The sequence below is a fragment of the Mesoplodon mirus genome (assembly GCF_964341445.2).
Source record: "Mesoplodon mirus genome assembly, chromosome: 5".
Taxonomy (NCBI): domain Eukaryota; kingdom Metazoa; phylum Chordata; class Mammalia; order Artiodactyla; family Ziphiidae; genus Mesoplodon; species Mesoplodon mirus.
Window position 1 is genome coordinate 56,976,666 of NC_138980.1, and position 21,459 is coordinate 56,998,124.

At 37.8% G+C, this 21,459-nt stretch overlaps 1 protein-coding gene across 10 annotated transcripts in view; it reads left to right on the forward strand.

Moving 5' to 3' along the window:
- The window catches only part of LOC309804872 (uncharacterized protein), a 121,632-nt gene that overhangs the window by 51,937 nt on the left and 48,236 nt on the right, over nucleotides 1–21,459 (forward strand). For all 10 annotated transcript variants that reach the window (XM_082622544.1, XM_082622543.1, XM_082622546.1 and 7 more), the window contains 3 exons: nucleotides 73–227; nucleotides 13,982–14,258; nucleotides 15,816–15,917. The gene's annotated coding sequence lies outside the window, so the exon portion shown is untranslated. The remainder of the gene's footprint in view (nucleotides 1–72; nucleotides 228–13,981; nucleotides 14,259–15,815; nucleotides 15,918–21,459) is intronic.

Consider the following 21,459-nt stretch of genomic DNA (forward strand, 5'->3'; position numbering starts at 1 on the left):
ATGTGTATAAACACAGGGTTTGGCAACATAATCAAAATATCTTATTTCTTATAATTTTATCTCTTCCTCAAGGCCCTTATGTCTTGCAAACTTCTCTCCATACATTGGCTGGTTCTGATGGTGCTGACCACAGCACAAGGCCTCTGGGAGCTGAGGGAATTCCCCCATTGTGCTGGGTTCTGGCTCGCCTGCACTCCTTGCCTTCCTCTGGTGCTGCCCTGGCTCAGGTAAGTGCAATATTGTGCAGTGTGGTCCTCTCCCACAGATGAATCATCAGTGTTCCTAACAAGCCTGGCAGGTGACTTGTTGCTTCCTGTACTCAGACTCAACTACACAACTGAGGAAAACGGCTCAGGTTAAGTTCCAGGATCTAATGTCAATTAGAATTTAATTAATAATGAGTCAGTAAGGAAGATAGAGGTGAATACATCTAACATCCTAACCTCCACTGTCTTCTGAAGTGACTTTCATCCAATAATTTGTATTTGTATTATTATAGGAGAATTCATTCTTCTTTGAAAATTTTAAGACTTATGTAGAGTTCCCAATAATCCATGTGGCTATTTTTTCCTTGAATTTTATTTCTTTATTCTATATGGAATTATTTTACTTAGTACAAATACTTTTACTTATAAATGTAAATATCTTCAGATTTTAGATTGCAAAAGTGAAACAGAACATTCTCTAGGATAGCTCACATACTAGGGTACAAAACAAGCCTCAACAGATTTAAAGAGTAGGAATTATTTCAAGCATCTGTTCTGACCACAATGGCATGAAACTAGAAATCAACCACAGGAGGAGAAACAAAGAAAAAGGCAATTACATGGAGACTAAGAAACATGCTACTAAAAAACCCAATGGGTTAATGATGACATCACAGAGGAAATAAAAAAACAAATACCTCGAGACAAACAACAATGAAAACAAAACACAACCATATAAAACCTATGCATGCAGCAAAAACAGTCCTAAGAGGGAAGTTTGTAGTGATACAGGTCTTACTCAAAAAACAAGAATAATCCTAAATAGGGACTTCCCTGGGGAACAGTGGTTAAGAATCTGCCTGCCAATGCAGGGGACACAGGTTCGATCCCTGGTCTGGGAAGATCCCACATGCCACGGAGCAACTAAGCCCGTGTGCCACAACTACTGATCCTGTATGCCACAACCACTGAAGCCCACGTGCCTAGAGCCCGTGTTCCGCAACAAGAGAAGTCACTGCACTGAGAAGCATGCACACCACAATGAAGAATAGCCCCTGCTTGCCGCAACTAGAGAAAGGCTGTGCACAGCAATGAAGACCCAACACAGCCAATAAATAAATAATTAAGATAAATTTATATTAAAAAAAAGCTTTCTTCTTAAAAATATAAATCCCAAATAAACAACTTCTCCTACCACCCAAAAGAATTAGAAAAAGAAGAACAAATAAAACCTAAAGCCAGCAGAAGGAAGAAAATAATATAGAACAGAGAGGAAATAAATAGAGATGAAAAAAAATGGAAAAACTCAATAAAATCAAGAGCTGTTTTTTTGAAAAGAGAAACAAAATCAACAGACGTTTGGCCAGGCTCACCAAGAAGAAAAGAGAGGACCCAAACAAACAAAATAAGATATGAAAGAGGAGAGGGACTTCCCTGGTGGTCCAGTGAATAAGACTCCATGCTCCCAATGCAGGGGGCCCGGGTTTGATCCCTGATCGGGGAAGCAGTTCCCGCATGCATGCCACAACTAAGAAGTCCACATGCCACAACTAAAAGATCCCACGTGCTGCAACAAAGACCTGGCCAGCCAAAATAAATATTTTTTTTTTTAAAGGGACTTCCCTAGTGGCACAGTGGTTAAGAATCTGCCTGCCAATACTAGGGACATGGGTTTGAGCCCTGGTCTGGGTAGATCCCACGTGCCACGGAGCAACTAAGCCCATGCGCCACAATACTGAGCCTGTGTGCCACAACTGCTGAAGCCCACATGCCTAGAGTCCATGCTCTGCAACAAGAGAAGCCACTGCAATGAGAAGCCAGAGCACCACAATGAAAAGTAGCCACCACTCACCACAAGTAGAGAAAGCCCGTGCGCAGCAATGAAGACTCAACATAGCCAAAAATAAATAAATTTAAAAAAAGAATTTTTATTTATTTAAAAAAGACATAAAAGAGGAGAAATAGCGGGGCTTCCCTGGTGGCGCAGTGGTTGGGAGTCCGCCTGCCGATGCAGGGGACGCGGGTTCGTGCCCCGGTCCGGGAGGATCCCGCATGTCGCGGAGCAGCTGGGCCCGTGGGCCATGGCCGCTGGGTCTGCGCGTCCGGGGCCTGTGCTCCGCGGCGGGAGAGGCCACAGCGGTGAGAGGCTTGCGTACTGCAAAAAAAAAAAAAAAAAAAAAAAAGAGGAGAAATAGCAAAACCACAGAAATACAAAAAATCATAAGAAAATATTAAGAACAATTATATGCCAAAATGGATGATCTAGAAGAAATGGACAAGTTTCTAGAAACATACAGCCTGCCAAAACTGAATCAAAAAGAAACAGATAATTTGAACAGACTGATTACTAGAAGTGAAATAGAATCTGTAATTTAAAAAACTCCCTGAAAATAAAGTCCAGGATAGGATGACTTCACTGGGGAATTCTACCAAACACACAAAAATAACTTATACCGAAAAGACTCTTCCAAAAGACTGAAGAGGGGGGAACACTCCAAAAGTCATAATGTAAAGCCACCATCACCATGATACCAAAACCAGACAAAGACCCTACCAAAAAAGAAAATTACGGGCCAATAATCTTTGATAAATATAGGTGCAAAATTCCTCAACAGAATAGTACCAGACTGAATCCAACAACACATAAAAAGGATCATATATCGTGATCAAGTTGGATTCATCCCAGAGTCACAAGGATGGTTCAGCATCTGCAAATCAATCAGTGTGATACACCACATCAACAAAAGAAAAGATAGGGCTTCCTTGGTGGCACAGTGGTGGAGAGTCCGCCTGCCGATGCAGGGGACGCGGGTTCGTGCCCCGGTCCGGGAGGATCCCACGTGCCATGGAGCGGCTGGGCCCGTGAGCCATGGCCGCTGAGCCTGCGCGTCCAGAGCCTGTGCTCCGCAATGGGAGAGGCCACAACAGTGAGAGGCCCACGTACCGCAAAAAAAAAAAAAAAAAAAAAAGATAAAAATGACACGATCATCTCAGTAGATGCAGAAAAAGCATTTGATGAAATTCAACATACATTCATGATAAAAACTCTTGCCAAAGTGGGTATAGAGGGAACATATCTCAACGTAATAAAAACCATTTATGACAAAACCACAGCCAACATAACATTCAATGGGGAAAAGCTGAAAGCCTTCCTGCTAAAATCTGGAACAAGCCAAGGATGCCAACTCTCACCAGTTCTATTCGACATAGTATTGGAAGTCCTAGCGACAGCAATCAGAGAAGAAAAATAAATAAAAGTATCAAATGGGAAGGGAAAAGGTAAAATTATCATATGTGCAAATGACATGATACTCTATATAGAAAACCCTAAAGACTCCACACAAAAACTGTTAGGACTGATAAATGAATTCAGAAATGTAGCAGGATACAAGATTATTATACAGAAATCTTTTGGCATTTCTTTACACTAACAATGAAATATCAGAAAGAGAAAGTTAAAACAATCCCATTTAAAACCACATCAAAAATATAAAATAAAATGCCTAGGAATAAACCTAACCAAGGACGTTAAAAACTTATACACTGAGAACTATAAAACATTGATAAAGGTAACTGAAGATGATTCAAGGAAACAGAAAGACATCCCATGCTCTTGGATTGGAAGAATTAATATTGTTTAAAGGGCCATACTACCCAAAGCAATCTACAGATTTAATGCAATCCCTATCAAATTACCCATGACATTTTTCACAGAACTAAAGCAAGTAATCCTAAAATTTATGTGGAATCATAAAAGACCCAGAATTGCCAAAGCAATCCTGAAAATAAAACAAAAGAACAACAACAATGAAAAAAAAGAACAAAGCTGGAGGCATAAGCCTCCCAGACTTCAGACAATACTACAAAGCTACAGTAATCAAAACAGTATGATACTGGCACAGAAACATACACATAGATCAGTGGAACAGAATAGAGAGCCTAGAAATAAACCCATACACCTACGGTCAATTAATCTTTGACAAAGGAGGCAAGAATTTACAAGTGGTGCTTGGAAAGCTGGACAGCTGTATGTAAATCAATGAAGTTAGAACACTCCTTCACACCATATACAAAAATATACTCAAAATGACTTAAAGACTTAAATGTAAGATGACTCCAGCCTCCTGATTGCAACAGTGCCCTAGGCCATAGGTAAGAGGGCAGCAGCAGCAGCAGGACCTGGGACCCTATCCCTTCAGCTGCAGAGACACCCATAACTCTGACCGTACGTTCCCTCACTTACAGTGGTGGCACCAGCAAACCGAACAACCCCAGAGGCACAATCAGTGATAAGGCTGGCATGGGGTGACACCTCTATCCGAGGCAGTGGAGGGTGAAAGTGCGGACTCTCAAATAGAATCAGAGGCAGCTCAGGTAAGAGAAACCAAAAAGGTGTGCTATAGCGCCACTTACTGGAAATGAAAAGAAAGGCCTCTAATTTCTAAACAACTGAATCATTAAAATCAAGTAGCAAGTTGGTTACTTCAACGCACTGGCAGAGGAACAACTCATCAAGCAATACAGTAACAACAGTAACAATAACACTATACCACAAAAAGGTAATGACACTTGTACAGAAACCAAACTTAAAGTCATGAAATATTATGATCTAATAGAGGATTCAAAATAGGTATCATAAAGAAACTCAACAAGCTACAAGAAAACTCAGAAAGGCAATTCAATAAGCTCAGGAATAAAGTTAATGATCATAAGAAATACTTTACCAAAGAGATTGAAATTCTAAAAAGAACCAAATAGAAATTCTGGAGCTGAAGAACTCAATAAATGAGACAAAGAGTGCATCAGAAAGCATTGGAAATAGAGCAGACCATATGAAAGAGAATTAGAGAGCTTGAAGATAGAAATATAGAAATGATATAAGTGGAAGAGAAAAGAGAATCAAGATATTTTGTAAAGTGAGGAAAGTCTACAAGAGCTATCCACCTTTTTTAGGAATAGCAATGTTAGGGTAATAGGTATCCCAGAAGGAAAAGAGAGGAGAAGGGAGCACAGAGTTTATTTAAAGAAATAATAGCTGAGGTGGCCAATATGGGAGAGTAGGAAGACCCTGAGCTCACCCCCTATGTGCATACCAAAATTACAACTACTTATAGAACAACTGTTGATGAAAATGACCTGAAGACTAGTAGAAAAGATTTTCTGCAGCTAAAGATATAAAGAAGGAATCACAGTGAAATGGGTAGGAGGGGCAAAGATATGGTATAGTCAAAACCCACACCCCCTGGTTGGGGGACCCACAAATAGGGGGAGAATCACAATTTCTGAGGTTCTCCTCAAGGAGCAAAGGGTCTGAGCCCCACATCAGGTATCTTGGTCCAGTGGTCTTGGACTGGGAAGGAGGGCCCCCAGAATATCTGGCTTTGAAAACCAGTGGGTCTTGTGTATGGGAGAACCAGAGGACTGTAGGAAACAGAGACTCCAATCTTATAGGGCTCACACAAAATCTTACCTGCTCCAAGACTCAATGCAGGGGCAATAATTTGAAAGGACCTCAGGTCAGACCCACTTGCTGATCTTGGAGAGCCTCCCAGAGAGGTAGGAGGCAACTGGAACTCCCTCTGGGGACATAGACACTGGTGAAGGGCATTTTGGGGAGCTCATTCTACCACTGGTGCTGGCAAGTGCCATTTTGGAGTTCTTCCTCTAGCCTGTTAGTGCCAGGGGCTTACCTTCCCACCAGCCTGTTGGCAGCAGTCCCGTGATCCCCCAACCGAGCAGTCAGCCATCCTGGGACCCAACCCCACCCACCAGTGTGCCGGCACCAGCCACAGTACTCCCTGGTACACACAGCCAAACATGCCAGGACCCAGCCCCACTCACCAGTGGGTTGGCAGCCTCTGTGAGGCAGGACCTGACAGCCAACCAGGGTCGGGGCCAGCCCCACTTACCTGCTTACCCATAGGAGTCCACCCCACCGCAACAGAAGGGCCCACACAGTCCACCTGGGGTGCACCCCTAGAGCATGTAGCTCTGGTAACCAGAGGGGAGTGTGCTGCTGGGCCCCATAGGAGTCTCTGACATAAGGCCACTTCTCCAAGTTTGGAAAATGTAACCATCCTACCTAATACGTAGAAATAAAAACAGCAAATTAGGCAAAATAAGGTAACAGAGGAATATGTTCCAAATGAAGGAACAAGATAAAAACCCAGAAGAGGAACTAAGTGAAGTGGAGATAACCACTCTACCCAATAAAGAGTTTAAGATAATCATAAAGATGTTCAGTTAACTCAGGAGAAGAATGGTTAAGCACTGTGAGAAGTTTCACAAAGTGTTAGAAAATAAAAAGAGGAATCAAGCAGAGCTGAAGAATACAATAACTGAAAAAATACACTAGAACGAATCAGTGGTAGAATAGATGATACAGAAGAATGGATCAATGAACTGGAAGGCAGAGTAGTTGCCACCCAAACTGAAGAGAAAAAAGAAAAAAGAATTTAAAAAAAATTAGGATAGTTTAAGAAATCTCTGGGATAACCTCAAGGGTACTAACATTTGCATTATAGGGTCCCAAAAGGAGGAGAGAGAGAAAGGGGCAGAGAACTTATTTGAAGAGATAGATAATAGCTGAAAACTTCCCTAACCTGGAAAAGGAAACAGACGTCTAGGTCCAGAAAGCTCAGAGAGTCCCAAACAAGATGAACCCAAGAGATCCACACCAAGTCACATTGTAATTTAAATAGTAAAAATTAAAAGATAAAGAAAGATAGGAGTTAAAAAAAAAAAAGAAAAAAAAAAGAAAGATAGGAGTTAAAAGCAGCAATAGAAAAGCAACTAGTATGTACCAGGGAACTCCCATAAGACCATCAGCTGACTTTTCAGCAGGAACTTTGCAGGCCAGAAGGGAGTGGTATGATATATTTAAAGTGATGAATGTAAAAACCTGAAACCAAGAATACTCTACCTGGCAAGACTTCTATTCAGATTTGAAGAGAGAGAGTTTTACAAACAAGCAAAAACTAAAAGAGTTCAGCACCACTAAACCAGCTTTACAAGAAATGTTAAAGGGACTTCTCTAAGTGGAAAAGAAGAGACTACAACTAGAAGTATGAAAATTAAGAAAGGAAAAATCTCATTGGCAAAGGCAAACATACAGTAACGGTAGTAGATTAACCACTTATAAAGTTAGTAGGAAGGTTAAAAGACAATTGTAGCAAAATCATCTATATCCACAATAAGTAGTTAAAAGATAAAACAAAAAGATGTAAAATATGATGTCAAAAACATTAAATGTTTGGGTAAGGGAGTAAAAATACAAGGTTGTAAAAATGCACTTGAACTTAAGAGATCATCAACTTAAAAGAAATGTATTTACATATATATTTACAGTTATGTTTATATATAAACCTCATGGTAATCATAAACTAAAAATCTGTAATAGATACACACACAAAAAAGAGAAAGGAATCCAAATATAATGATAGTCATCAAGTCACAAGGGAAGAGAGCAAAAGAAGAAAGGAACAAAAAAGAACTACAAAAACAACCCCAAAACAATTAACAAAATGGCAATAAGTACATACCTATCAATAATCACTTTAGATGTAAATGGTCTAAATGCTCCACTCAAAAGACAGGGTGACTGACTGGATAGAAAACAAAACCCATATATATGCTGCCTACAAGAAACTCACTTTAGATCTAAAGATACACACAGAGTAAAAGCGAGAGAATGGAAAACGGTATTCCATGCAAATGGAAATGAAAACTGGGGTAGCAATACTTATCTCAGACAAAATAGACTTTAAAACAAAGACGGTGGGACTTCCCTGGTGGTGCAGTGGTTAAGAATCTGCCTGCCAATGCAGGGAACATGGGTTTGATCCCTGGTCTGGGAAGATTCCACTGCCATGGAGCAACTAAGCCCGTGCACCACAACTACTGAGCCTCTGCTCTAGAGCCTGTGCGCCACAACTACTGAAGCCCACACACTCTAGGGCCCACATGCCGCTGAGCCCACATGCTGCAGCTACCAAAGCCTGCGTGCCTAGAGGAGATAGAAAAATACCTGGAGACAAAAGAGAATGGAAAGACAGTGGTCCAAAAACTATGGATGCAGCAAAAGCAGCTCTAAATTTATAGTGATTCAAGCCTACTTCAGGAAACAAAATCTCAAATAGAAAACTTAACCTTGCAGCTAAAGTAACTATAAAAAGAAGAACAAAAAAACCCCAAAGTTAGTAGAAGGAAAGAAATCTTAAAGATCAGAGCACAAATAAATGAAATGGAGTCTAAAAAAAAAAAATAGAAAAGATCAATAAAATTAGAGATCACTGTTTGAAAAGATAAACAAAATTGATGAACCTTTAGCCAGATTCATTAAGAAAAAAATAGAGAGGGCCCAAACAAATAAAATATGAAATAAAAATGAGAAGTTACAACCAACACCACAAATACAAAGGATCATAAGAGATCACTGTAACCAATTACATGCCAATAAAATGGACACCTAGAAGAAATGGATAAATTCCTAGAAACATACTATCTCCTAAGACTGAATCAGGAAGAAACAGAAAATATGAACAGCCTGATTGCCAGTAATGAAATTGAATCAGTAATGAAAAAAATTCCCAACAAACAAAAGTCCAGGAGAAGATGGCTTCACAGGTGAATTCTACCAAACATTTAAAGAGGAGTGAATATCTCTCCTTCTCAAACTATTCCAAAAATCTGAAGAGAAAGGAATGCTTTTCAAACTCATTTTATGAGGCCAGCATCACTCTGATACCAAAAGCAGACAAAGACACTGCAAAAAAAGAAAATTACAGGCTACTGTTTCTGACGAACATAGATGCAAAAATCCTCAACAAAATATTAGCAAACTGAATTCAACAATGCATTAAAAGGATCATACACCATGATTAGATGGGATTTATCTCAGGGATGCAATGATGATTCACTGTCCACAAATCAACCAATGTGATACACCAAATTAACAAATTAAAGAATAAAAATCATACAATCATCTCAATAGATGCAGAAAAACTTCTGACAACATTCAACATCCACTTACGATAAAAACTCTCCGCAAATTGGGTATAGAGGGAACACACCTCAGCATAATAAAGGCCATATATTACAAGCACACAACTAACTTTATATTCAATGGTAAAAAGTGGAAAGCATTTCCTCTAAGATCAGGAACAAGACAAGGATGCCCGCTCTCCCCACTTTTATTCAACATAGTATCAGAAGTCCTAGCCATAACATTCAGCCAAGAAAAAGAAATAAAAGGAATCCAAACTGGAAAGAAAAAAGTAAAACTGTCACTGTTTGCAGATGGCATGATAGCATATACATAAATAAAAATTTCTAAAGAAGCCACCAAAAAACTTTTAGAACTACTAAATGAATTCATTAAAGTTGTAGGATACAAAACTAGTATACAGACACCTGTTGGATTTCCTTACACTAACAACAAACCATCACAAAGAGAAATTAAGAAAATAATACCATTTAGAATAGCATCAAAAATTATAAAATACCTAGGAATAAATCTAACAAAGGAGGCAAAAGATGTGTACACTGAAAACTATGACATTGTTGAAATAAATTGAAGAAGACACAAATAAATAGAAAGATATTCTGTGCTAACGGATTGGAAGAACTGACACTCTTAAAATGTCCATATTACCTAAAGCAATCTACAAATTCAATACAACCCATTTCAAAATCCCAAGGACCTTTTTTCACAGAAATAGAACAAAAAATTCTAAAATATATATAGAGCTGCAAAAGACTTCAAATAACCAGAGCAATCCTGAGAAAGAAAAAGCTGGAGATAGCACACTCTCTGATTTCAAACTGTATTACAAAGCTATAGTAATAAAAGCATACGGTATTGGCAGAAAAACAGATACATAGATCAGTAGAACAGAGTTGAGGGCCCATAAATAAACCCATGTACATATGGACAATTAATTTATGACAAAGGAGCAAAGAACATACAATGGAGATAGGATAGTCTCTTCAATTAATGGTGTTGGGAAAACAGATAGCCACATGAAAAAGAATGAAACTAGGCCACTATCTCACAGCATACAAAAAAATCAACTCAAAATGGATTAAAGACTTAGAGGTAAGACCTGAAACCATAAAACTCCTAGAAGAAAACATAGGCAGTATGCTCTTTGACATTGGTCTTAGCAACATCTTTCTAAATATGTTTTCTCAAGCAGGGGAAACAAAAGCAAAAATAAACAAGTGAGAACACATCAAACTAACAAAGGAGACCATCAACAAAACAAAAAGACAGCCTTTCAAATGGGAGAAGATATTTGCAAATCATACACATCCAGTAAGAGGTTAATATCCAAAATATATAAAGAAGTCTTAAAACTCAACAGAAAATTCCATTTTCTATGTCTGCATCTTTATTCCTGTCCTGCCCCTAGGTTCTTCAGAACCAATTTTTTTTTTTTTTTAGATTCCATATATATGTGTTAGCATACGGTATTTGTTTTTCTCTTTCTGACTTACTTCACTCTGTATGACACAGGGAGGGGGAAGGGTAAGCTGGGACGAAGTGAGAAAGAGTGTCATGGACATATATACACTACCAAATGTAAAATAGATAGCTAGTGGGAAGCAGCCACATAGCACAGGGAGATCAGCTCAGTGCTTTGTGACCACCTAGAGGGGTGAGATAGGGAGGGTGGGAGGGAGACGCAAGAGGGAGGGGATATGGAGATATATGTATACGTATAGCTGATTCACTTTGTTATACAGCAGAAACTAACACACCATTGTAAATTATATTCCAATAAATATGTTAAAAAATTAAAAAAATTAAAAAACAAACCACCCTATTAAAAAATGGGCAGAAAAACTGAAGAGACATTTTTCCAAAGACATACATATGGCCAACAAGCACATGAAAAGATGTTTAACATCACTAGTTATTAGAGAAATACAAATCGAACCACAATGAGATATCACCTCAAGCCTGTTATAATAGCTGTTTTCAAAAAGGCAAGAAATAATAAGTGTTGGTGAGGATGTGGAGACAAGGGCACCCTCTTATACTGTTGCTTGGAATATAAACTGGTGCAGCCACTATGGAAAACAGTGTGGAGATTCCACAAAAAATTAGGAATAGAATTACCATATGATCTGGCTATCCTACTTCTGGGTATTTATACAAAGAATATAAAAACACTAATTTGAAAAGATATATGCACCCGTTTGTTCATTGCAGCATTATTTACAATAGCTAAGTTATGGAAACAACCTAAGTGCCCATCAACAGATGAATGGATAAAGATGTGGTGTATATATATACAATGTAGTACTACTCAGCTATAAAAAAATAGAAAATCTTGTCATCTGCAACAGCATGGATGGACCTTGAGGGTATTATGCTAAGTGAAATAAGTCAGATGGAGAAAGACAGATACCATGATTTCACTCATATTGAAGTATAAAAAATGAACAATAAAATAAAATAATAAAATAAAATAATAAAATAAACAAACCAAACCAAACAAAAACAAACATAGATACAGAGAATGGAGAAGGGGCTGAGGGGAGGGCAAGAGGGCTAAGTGGGTAAAGGGGATCAACTATATGCTGATGGATGAAAACTAAATTTTTGGTGGTGAGCATGCTGTGGTGTATACAGAAGTAGAAATAAGATGTGCATATGAAACTTATATAATGTTATGTCACTATTACCTCAATAAAAAATTATTAAAGTATTCTCTCTCTTTCGTGTGTATACGTGTGCACGTGTGTGTATGTTTACATGTGTGGCATGTTGAACTCACCAAAGTATTCAAGAAAGAATCTGCATTTAATTGCTGTTTAGGAAATAAATTATTAAGGATAGGCTAGGATTTGGGAAAGCAAAAATTAGAAGACAATTCAAGGAGGAGCAAAGATGTCATTGTGAGATGGTATGTACTGGGTGGAACTTATGAAAGGCTGGAATGGTCTTGGAAAGAAGATGGAGACTTGGAGTTTATCATGAAAGCAATGTCAAGCCATTGAAAGGTTTTGAGCTAGGAGGTAACAGTTAATATTAGTTTGTGGCACAATTTCTAAGGTTTTACTGTGGAAGTTTGTAGTTAGATTTAATCCAAGGAATTCATATGTGGGGAAAAAAAGGTGAAAGAATGGACTGATAGATTTTCGTCTTGCCTTGCTTCATTTTCTGCATATATTGTCCACTTAGAAAACATAAAAAAGTGTTATTTCTCTAATGTTTCCCCACAGGTTTTATTAGGGTACCCAAGAGGAATTCACATGCCAGGATCCTTTATAAAGCTATCATTCCTGAGTTACTGTCTTTTACCTCTAAAGACATTCACTTGCCCATCCCATGTGGTCATTTTGGGAAGTTGCCCCAGTTTATAGTTTTGAGCAAAGCTTATTAATTGGAGAGTTATTTGAGACATCTCCTTATTGGTGCTTCTGAATTTTTACGTATCTCCCAGCAGCAAGTACCTCATGGAAAAGTATTTGTTAACTTTCTCAATTAAGAATGTGTTGTCCATTGCACCCTCACTCCTATTTACCAACTTTGATTAAACCTCCTCCCACAAACAATATATTTGTTAATGCCCAGGCATTTGGATTGCGTTTAGAAACAGTAACTAATTCATTATATTCAAACTTGGCAACTCTGTGGCAGAATTCACTCACTGCCTCCCCAACTACAGATAGGGTTTTATGTAAATATTTATATAAGAGTTTTGTATTTATTGATTTAGACCTTTTCAAAACCTTATTAGCTAATTCTGTCTTGGGTATTAAAGGAAAATCATTGAGAATAATTTTATTTGGATTTCCTATAATATCTGTGTGTTCTGCTTACTTAACAGAAAATAGATGAGAAATTGATGAGTTTTATCTACTTCTATTTTTATCAAATATGTGAGCTCAAATTATGACTCTCCTTAAAGAGATCATTTTCCTGGGGATAAATTCAAAATGGAGAGTTGCTTAGCAGCTGTCTTTGTTCTTTACTGTGTTTCACAGGGACTAATAATGTAAAAGAGATAAGAGGTGACCAAGGTCAGGAATAGACATTAATATTAATTGAGTACTGACTGCTTGTCAGGTGCAGGCTCAGGCTCCTTCTCAAAGTATATCTTAAAAATTTTCTTCAGAATTCAAACAACAATTTTAAGAATATTATCTCTAAAATATTCTGTAATATTAGATATATTAATATATATGATAATGTGTGTATATATTTATATTATACATCTTATATTAATATATTTTGTATTATATGATAGTTCTATAATGTTATACTATATTAATATTATAATAGACATTAGATTATCTAATATTACTCTTAAATATAATATTACTTTGATAAATATTCACCTTCCTTCTTTAATGTGCAAACTATCCTCCCACTCTCCCTAAGGGAGGCAGCCAAAATGCCTATCATTTGGCTTAGTCTCAGAGTCAGTCTCATGATAGTTTCTGTATAAGTTTCAGATGTGCCTCTCTTAATCCAGAGACTAAACTCACACACACCTATCCTTCAGTGAAGGAAGAGGGACAGGATAACCACTGTGAACACTCCTGTTTGAAAATAGAAAGATTGGGAAGCTTTGGTAATCTCTATATCAGTGACCAGTAATGAATGACTCCTTCCAGTGGTCTCCTCGTTTGGTCTGCTCCCCTTGAATCTGATCTGGCCCTGTGGCTTGCTTTAATAGAATAGAATGTGACACAAGTGCTATTACGTTACCCCTGGCCTAAGACTTAAAAGAACGTGACTACTTCCAATTTTGTACTCTTAGGGTTCGGCCACCATAGAAGAAGTCTGATTATCCTGAGACTACCAGACTCTTAAGGAAGCCTAAGTGAGCCACTTGAAGATGTCACATGAAGGAGGATCAAAGTGCTTTGATTGACAGCGCCACATGAAATCCCAGCCTCCAGGCAGCACCAACTGCCACTGTCTTGGACATTACAAATCAGTTGCGCCTCCAGTGAGCCATCTTGGACATTCCAGACCAGTTGAGCCTCCAGATGACTGCAGCCACAGCTCAACCCACGTAAGGAAGAACTACCCAGGTGAGCTCAGCAAATCCACAGACTCATGAGCCATGATGCTAGTTGTTGCTGATTGAAGCCACTAATTTGAGGGTGATTTGTTATATAGTAACAGATAATTGAAACACACAGAGATCACTGTTCAGAGTAATTCAGAACTTTCTCTTTGTAGATCCTGTGAAAGTTCCTTATCTGTGGTTAGGGATGTGTCTTGATTAAGCCTAATGTGCCTTAATACAATCTTTGTGATAGCTGCAAGGGAGAAGACCTTTTCTGAATGATAAAGATCACAAGCTAAATACCTCTTCTCTGACAGGTATATCTTCTTAGAACACAGGACTCATTCTCATGCTAACTGTAGCATCTCTAACTGTAGCATCACATGGTTTAAAGAAAATCCTCCTTAATAGACAACTAATGGAAACATACTGTATAGCACAGGGAACTCTACTTAATGCACTGTGGTGACCTAGATGGGAGGGAAATCCAAAAAGGAGGGGATATATGTATATATATATGTATGACTGATTCATTTTGCTGTGCAGTAGAAGCTAACACAACATTGTAAAGCAACTATACCCCAATAAAAATTAATTAATAAAAAAAAGAAAAGAAAAGAAAATCAGCCTTGCTTTAAAACTTTACAACCAAAAATGACATCCTTTGGATAATATTGCTCTTCCTTTCTGTAAGCTTATATTATTACCTATCTGCATTATTCTCCCTCTCCACATAAGAGCTTGCTAGATCCTTTGTATAGCAGTCAGCAAACTGAATTTATAAGTCTGAGTGGAAAGCATGTTACTCCTTCCAACTCCCAGCAGATCTCTCCTGCTCTTTGTTACCCAGGTCTCAGAGCTCCCCCAGCCTGTGCCTTCTTGTGCTCATGGCAGCACTGACTGGCCCAAGCTTCTCTTTGGCCCTCAGGATCCTGCATGGCTGCTTCTGCAGGGACACCCTCACCCAGATTATTTTCTCAGCTCTCAGGCAAGCCTTCACCTGCAGTTTCTTCTTTAGCTTTTAAGAAATGCATCATGCTCGATCACAGAAAGACTCTTGGGTCTTAGTTCAAGATCTCTGGGAAGCAGATTCAGAGATGAACATTTGAGTGCAGGGGTTTTATTAGGGAGGTAGTAGGGAAAGCTCAAGTTGAACTAAGAGGCAGTGTTGAGACTTTGATCCCACAAGGAGCTCTGGAGCTAGAATGGCCTTGCAAAGTGGTTTCAGATTGAAGCAAGTGACTGGGCCTTTGTATGAGCTGTATTCCCTCAGCTTTTGACTACCAGCGGGCAATTACATGTAAATTGCAATGAGATGTGTGTGGGAAATAGAGGATGAGTGGTCCTACTGTGTGCAATGTTTTAAAGAGTAGCCGGAACACTAGCTAGGATCATTTTGTCACGAAATGTATGTTATAAATCTTCAGCTATTTAATGGTTTAAACATTTTCCCATTTGTCAATGAACCTTTTTGGCAACAATGAGCCAAAGAACCTGAAAAACTTATGTTTAATAAAATATTGTATAATTAAATTGTGTTCCTTTTAAAGAGAATTGATGGTGTATATGCTCCTTACAGGAAATGTTTTCCACCTGCCTTAAGAATAGTAGCAATATCACTGACCCCATGAAAATGAGAAGACACAAATTAGCTGAAGAAGCATCAGCATTTTTTTAAAAAGTAAGTATTCTAAGAAGACTCTAGCCAAAGATGATAAATTCACACATTAGGCAGCAGAAGAGGGTTTACATGTCACTTTGTGACACATGTCCTTTTATATAGTCTAGTCACTGTTCTTCTAAAATAGTTTGTCTCATTTTTTCCTTCAAGTTTTCTTGAGCACCATTCTAGTGCTACTGTGTTGTTTCACTGGAAGAACTTTGCCAAGAGTTTGAATGAAGCCAGTGTCATTAGCTGTATCAACCAGAAAATTAGTTAATTCTAAGAACAATTTGTTTCTTTTATTCGATTGACACAGTAAAAAGAATTATTTTGGAATTTCATTTTGTTGAGAAATGTTACATAATTGTAACATTTGTGAGACAAGTTACATAACTGAAAGTATAAATTCAGCTCAAAACTTTAACATTGACTCTAAAATTACAATTGACTCTTTTTTTTTTTTTTTTTTTTTTCTTTTTGCGGTATGCGGGCCTCTCACTGTTGTGGCCTCTCCCATTGCGGAGCACAGGCTCCGGACGCGCAGGCCCAGCGGCCATGGCTCACGGGCCCAGCCGCTCCGCGGCACATGGGATCCTCCCAGACCGGGGCACGAACCCGTATCCCCCGCATCGGCAGGCGGACTCTCAACCACTGCGCCACCAGGGAGGCCCACAATTGACTCTTGAGCAATGCAGTATTTAGGGGCGCTGACCCCCCCTCACAGTGAAAAACCCATGTATAACTTTTGACTCCCCCAAAACTTAATTAGAAATAGTTTACTGTTATATGTATATCTACATATATTTTGTGCATTCATGACATAGCTTTTTCTTATTTTTTTTAATATTTCTAGGCTATGCAGTTCATCTGCAAGTTTTTTCAAATTGTCACAAATCTCCAAAAAATTTTCCAATATTTTTATTGAAAAAACATCGTTGTATAAGTGGACCAGCCCAGTTCAAACCCATGTTGTTCAAGGGTCAACTGTATGCTTTATGATGGTGATAAAAATAAAAATATTGGTGTCATAGTGAAAACTATATTCTTACTAAATTAAGAAACCCATGGAAAATATTTCAGTTGTAGTACATACAAAATTCATATTTTCATTCTAACAAGCTACAATATTCCACCAAAAAGGAGATTCAACAGTCAAAAAACACTTTTTTTAATGTTTTTATATTCATAGAATTAGAGGAGCGAAAATGTTTGTGTGTACTATAGCCAATGTTGAATATAAAAAAAAAAATTACTTCAGCATGGTCGTACACATTTTCAGTTGGATCCTAAAATGTTTGAACTTGAAAGAACTAATTTGGAAGTGAATCTAAGTGTTTTGAAACATTTTTTGCTGGGTGTAGAATTTTAGGTAGAAATGTTTCCATTTTAACTCTTTAAAACTGTCTCTCTATTGACCTTCATTGTTTGTGACCATAAGTTTGCAGTGATTTTTTATCTTACTTCTTCTCTATGTAATTTCTCTTTTTCCTTTGGATGCTTTAGAATTTCTTTTTATCTCTTGTATAGAATTTTATTATGGTTTTCAACTTGTTTTAAATATTTTCAACAATTATTTTTTCTTTTTTGTCCTCTCCTGAGACTCCAGTTACATGTATGTTAGACTGCTTGATATATCCCACAGGTCCCGAGACTCTGATCATTCTGTAAATTTGTTTTAAAACCTGTCTTTTATTTTGCCTAATGTCTGTTATTACACCTACAATTTCACTGATTTTTTTTCCTCCTTAGAGTTAGATCTGGTTTTAGTTCCATTCAGTGACATAATTTCAGATATTGTGTTTTTCACTTCTAGAAGTTCCATTTCATTCTTGTCCATTTATCTCATTATGTTTATTTTTTAAATGCTTGAACATATGTGTAAAGTCATTTTCTACTCATTCCGTCATTGCTTTTTCTTCTTTGTTTGTCTCTCCTGGTTACCAGCCACATTTTCCTATTCCTTCCCATGTCTACTTAATTTAATTGGTTGCTGGATATGTGATTTTTACATTATTGAGTGACAGATTTTGTTTTATTCCTTTAAAGAGTTTTGGACTCAATTCAGTAAGAATGGCAGGGTATCTATTGATTCCCACTTTTTGTGCAGGTGCCTGGAAATCACCAGGTATCAATATAAGAAAATTGGCCCAATCTGTTCAATAAGTCAGAAACAGAAGAAAGGGACTATGCTAGATTAAGAGTATGATTAAAGTATGATCCTGGAATAGGAAAGGACATAAGTGTAAAGACATTTCAAGATCACGAGAGAAATTTTTAAAATTACTGAAACACAAAGGAGATATTATCAACCAGGATACAAGTTACAAAACAGCAGAGACACTATGTTCTCACTTTGGTTAAAAACCAACACTTGCAGGTATACATACATGTGTAGAAAAAGATCCACCAAGACATATACTAAGGTGTCAACCTTGGTGGTGATCCCTGAGTGTAAGATTATGGTGTTTTCATTTGCATAAAAATAATGGATGGCGAGGAGATAGAAAGCTGGGGTGATTTTAGGGCTCAGTTTATGTTTCCCTTCCTCAAAGATCCCAGTCCTCTATTACCTGTTGTCCATTGTCTGAAAATAGCTGTCTCATAAATTTTATTCAGTTTACTCATTTATGATGAGAGAACTTTTTGTGTAGCTGTTACCTTTTCATGGATGGAAGTAAAAGTACATTAAATGACCTTCCTTTTCAAAATGTGGTGACTTTGGATCCCTACTTTGTTATACTTAATTATAGGAAACTGGTTTTCTCCAGTTTCAAAAAGCATCATCCTTCAGAGAACAGGAAACAGTTTGAAACTCTGATATGTACATTGGGTGAAGAGATGTTTTCTGATGGTGGTCACTACTGGGAGGTGAAGGTCCCAAGAAAGTCTGTTGAATTTTTGTTTGGACTCAGGTCACTGGGAAGGAAGGGATGTAGATACTTAGCTGACCGTGGTTTCCTATTCACTGAGCCTCAAGAACAATCCGTTTGAAGTTCTTTCTCAGCATTCCCTCCTTTCCTTCAGACAGTCCTGTCACTATGGAGAGGATCTAGTCTATAATGTGACAGAGTGGACCCATATTTATAGTTTTAATTACACCTTCCTCCAATCTCTTATATTTCTCCCTTAAGATCCTAGACAATGGAATGGATCTTCTTTCACTGACCACCCTGCAACTGCAACTGATTTCAGCCTTGGACAACCAGAAAGTCACACTGATGTATATCATAACCCAGGCTAACTGGAGCTTCCTTGGCTGACTACTGGATCTTGGGGTCTCTTAGTGTTGCTTATAGTTTGATAAAAATTCACTCAAGCAAAACAAAACTGCATTTCCTACCATTCACACTGAGAAGGGAATGACAACAGTGCAAATTTTTCATAGTTATTTGAAAAGCCTGTGGTATTTGGCGTAGAAAAGGTATTCAGAAAGTAAACTTGTGTTTTGGAACACTTTATATAGACACAGATACAAATCCCTATTGTTGCTGGTAAGCCATATCTCACATAGTCATGACTTTAATCATCTATTTTGAAAATATTTAAAATAGTATAAGTATGGATACCACCACAGCTTTATTAAAATCAGCATCCCTCTTCTGTTATTTGTATCACAAAACTTCTTGGAGACACCAATTTTTCAATGTTGAAACAATTATTTTCTTTTATCCATGCCGTCCTGCCATCTCCATCTCACTATCTATCTCTCATTTGTCTAACCCTCAGGCTGCCTGCATGGATCATTCCCAGCATGTCACACCCAGCAACAACTTTGCAGCTGCCTGGTGGTTCAGTTTGGCTCTTGGCGGGGGGGGGGGGGGGGGTCTTCCCAAGAGTATTCCCTTGTCTAGCTTTTGTTCTTTATCTTCTCAGAGAATCTGGTTGTGGGCAGGGGAGCTAGTAACAAATGAGCAATGTGTATTTAAGTAGATAACCTCTATGAATAATTTGTAAAGTAGTTTGTAAATTAGGAAACTTTAATTTTGATTGCCAGTGGATGATGTTTCAAGCTACTAAAATGAAATCATTTCCTATAGAAATCCAAGTACTTTCTCCACTGAAGCACAGTCAATTATAAAATATTTTAATGAGGTTTCACTCTATAAGACAAAAATTTAGACCAGGTTCCAGCTAATGAAGTGTCTTGTCCTTTCATTACAAACTCTGTAAAGTATTATTACTACTTTATTGCCTCACTTGCTTCAAATAAGGCATTATTTAAGCAATACTGAAACTTGAGGAAACAGGGAGGGACAGCTGCTCTTCGACACATTTCTTTTTGTTTTTGTTTGTTTTTATAATTTCTCAATTCCTTACAGTCTACTTGTAACGGATTTTCTGTTACATTATTGCATTACTGACTTGGTGAATTAATTAGATAACCAAAATGGAAATGTGAACATATGGTTTCATTAAACCTACAAAATGAAGTCACTGACAAGTTTGTGCAAATAATTCTTCTTCAAAAAGTATTTCCCTAAGGACTTCATGGTAAATTGAAAACTTTTGTTATTGACACTCAGTGCTCTCTGTCAACTCACACGTTTAATTACCTTTGTGATGCAAGTGTCTTACAACACTCCCCAGTTATTTTGTGCCCTGACCTCAAAACATCTACACGTAACCACTTCTGGGCATTTGCTTGTATCGTATTCCTCTGGCTGCAATACTTCATCTCTCTCACTTTGTTTCTAAATTCCCTTTATTTATTATTTTGCTTTCTTTATTCTTGTTTTTATTTCCCTTTTTTCTACAATGAATGTTTATTATTTGTATTTAAATACATTTTTCACATTACATTTGAATCATTGGTTGGACCTCCATATCCATTTGAAGGCCTGGTTTTAGTACTGGGTAGAAGGTGAAATGTTGGCTAAAATGTGCCTTTAGAGTGTGGAAAAGCATCTGATGGGCTGAGAGGAACCAAACAGTCCCTCTCCATATTGTTTACACTTACACCCCTTGCTGGTGTCTCTCAGCTTAGAGACAAAAACAGAGTTACTCCATTCCATCTCCAAAACTCTGAACATTCTTGGAATATTATTTAAGCACTATTTATCTATATCCAAGAAAATCCAAGCTCAGCAGAAGAGAAAGATATTGAGTTTGTTCAACTTCTTTCTTCTATCTATGCAAAATAAGTGTTTACCACGTGTGTGTGTGTGTGTGTGTGTGTGTGTGTGTGTGTGTGTGTGTTGGAAGTTCTACCACTTAGGATGAAAATGACACAATATTCTGAAGTGGCATCCAGGAGTAGGCAGGGTAAGTGAGTGATAGTGAGTGACATGGTTGGCTCTACCCAACTCATGATGGAAGCCACATTGTCTCTACTCAATAACCCCAGAATCAGTTATTTTCATTTAATGGTGATGAAATATTAGAATTCTAGGTGCTTTTGTTTGTTGGTTTGGCTTGGTTGGTTGGTTTGGTTTGGTTTGGTGGTTTTTCCTATACAAGTTATCGATTTAGTTAAATCTGTATGCTAAGAGCTAGGGTCAGAATTCTTGTTCTTCCACTCTTTGCCAAGAAGACACTAAGCAAATCTGTTAGCCTCCCTCTG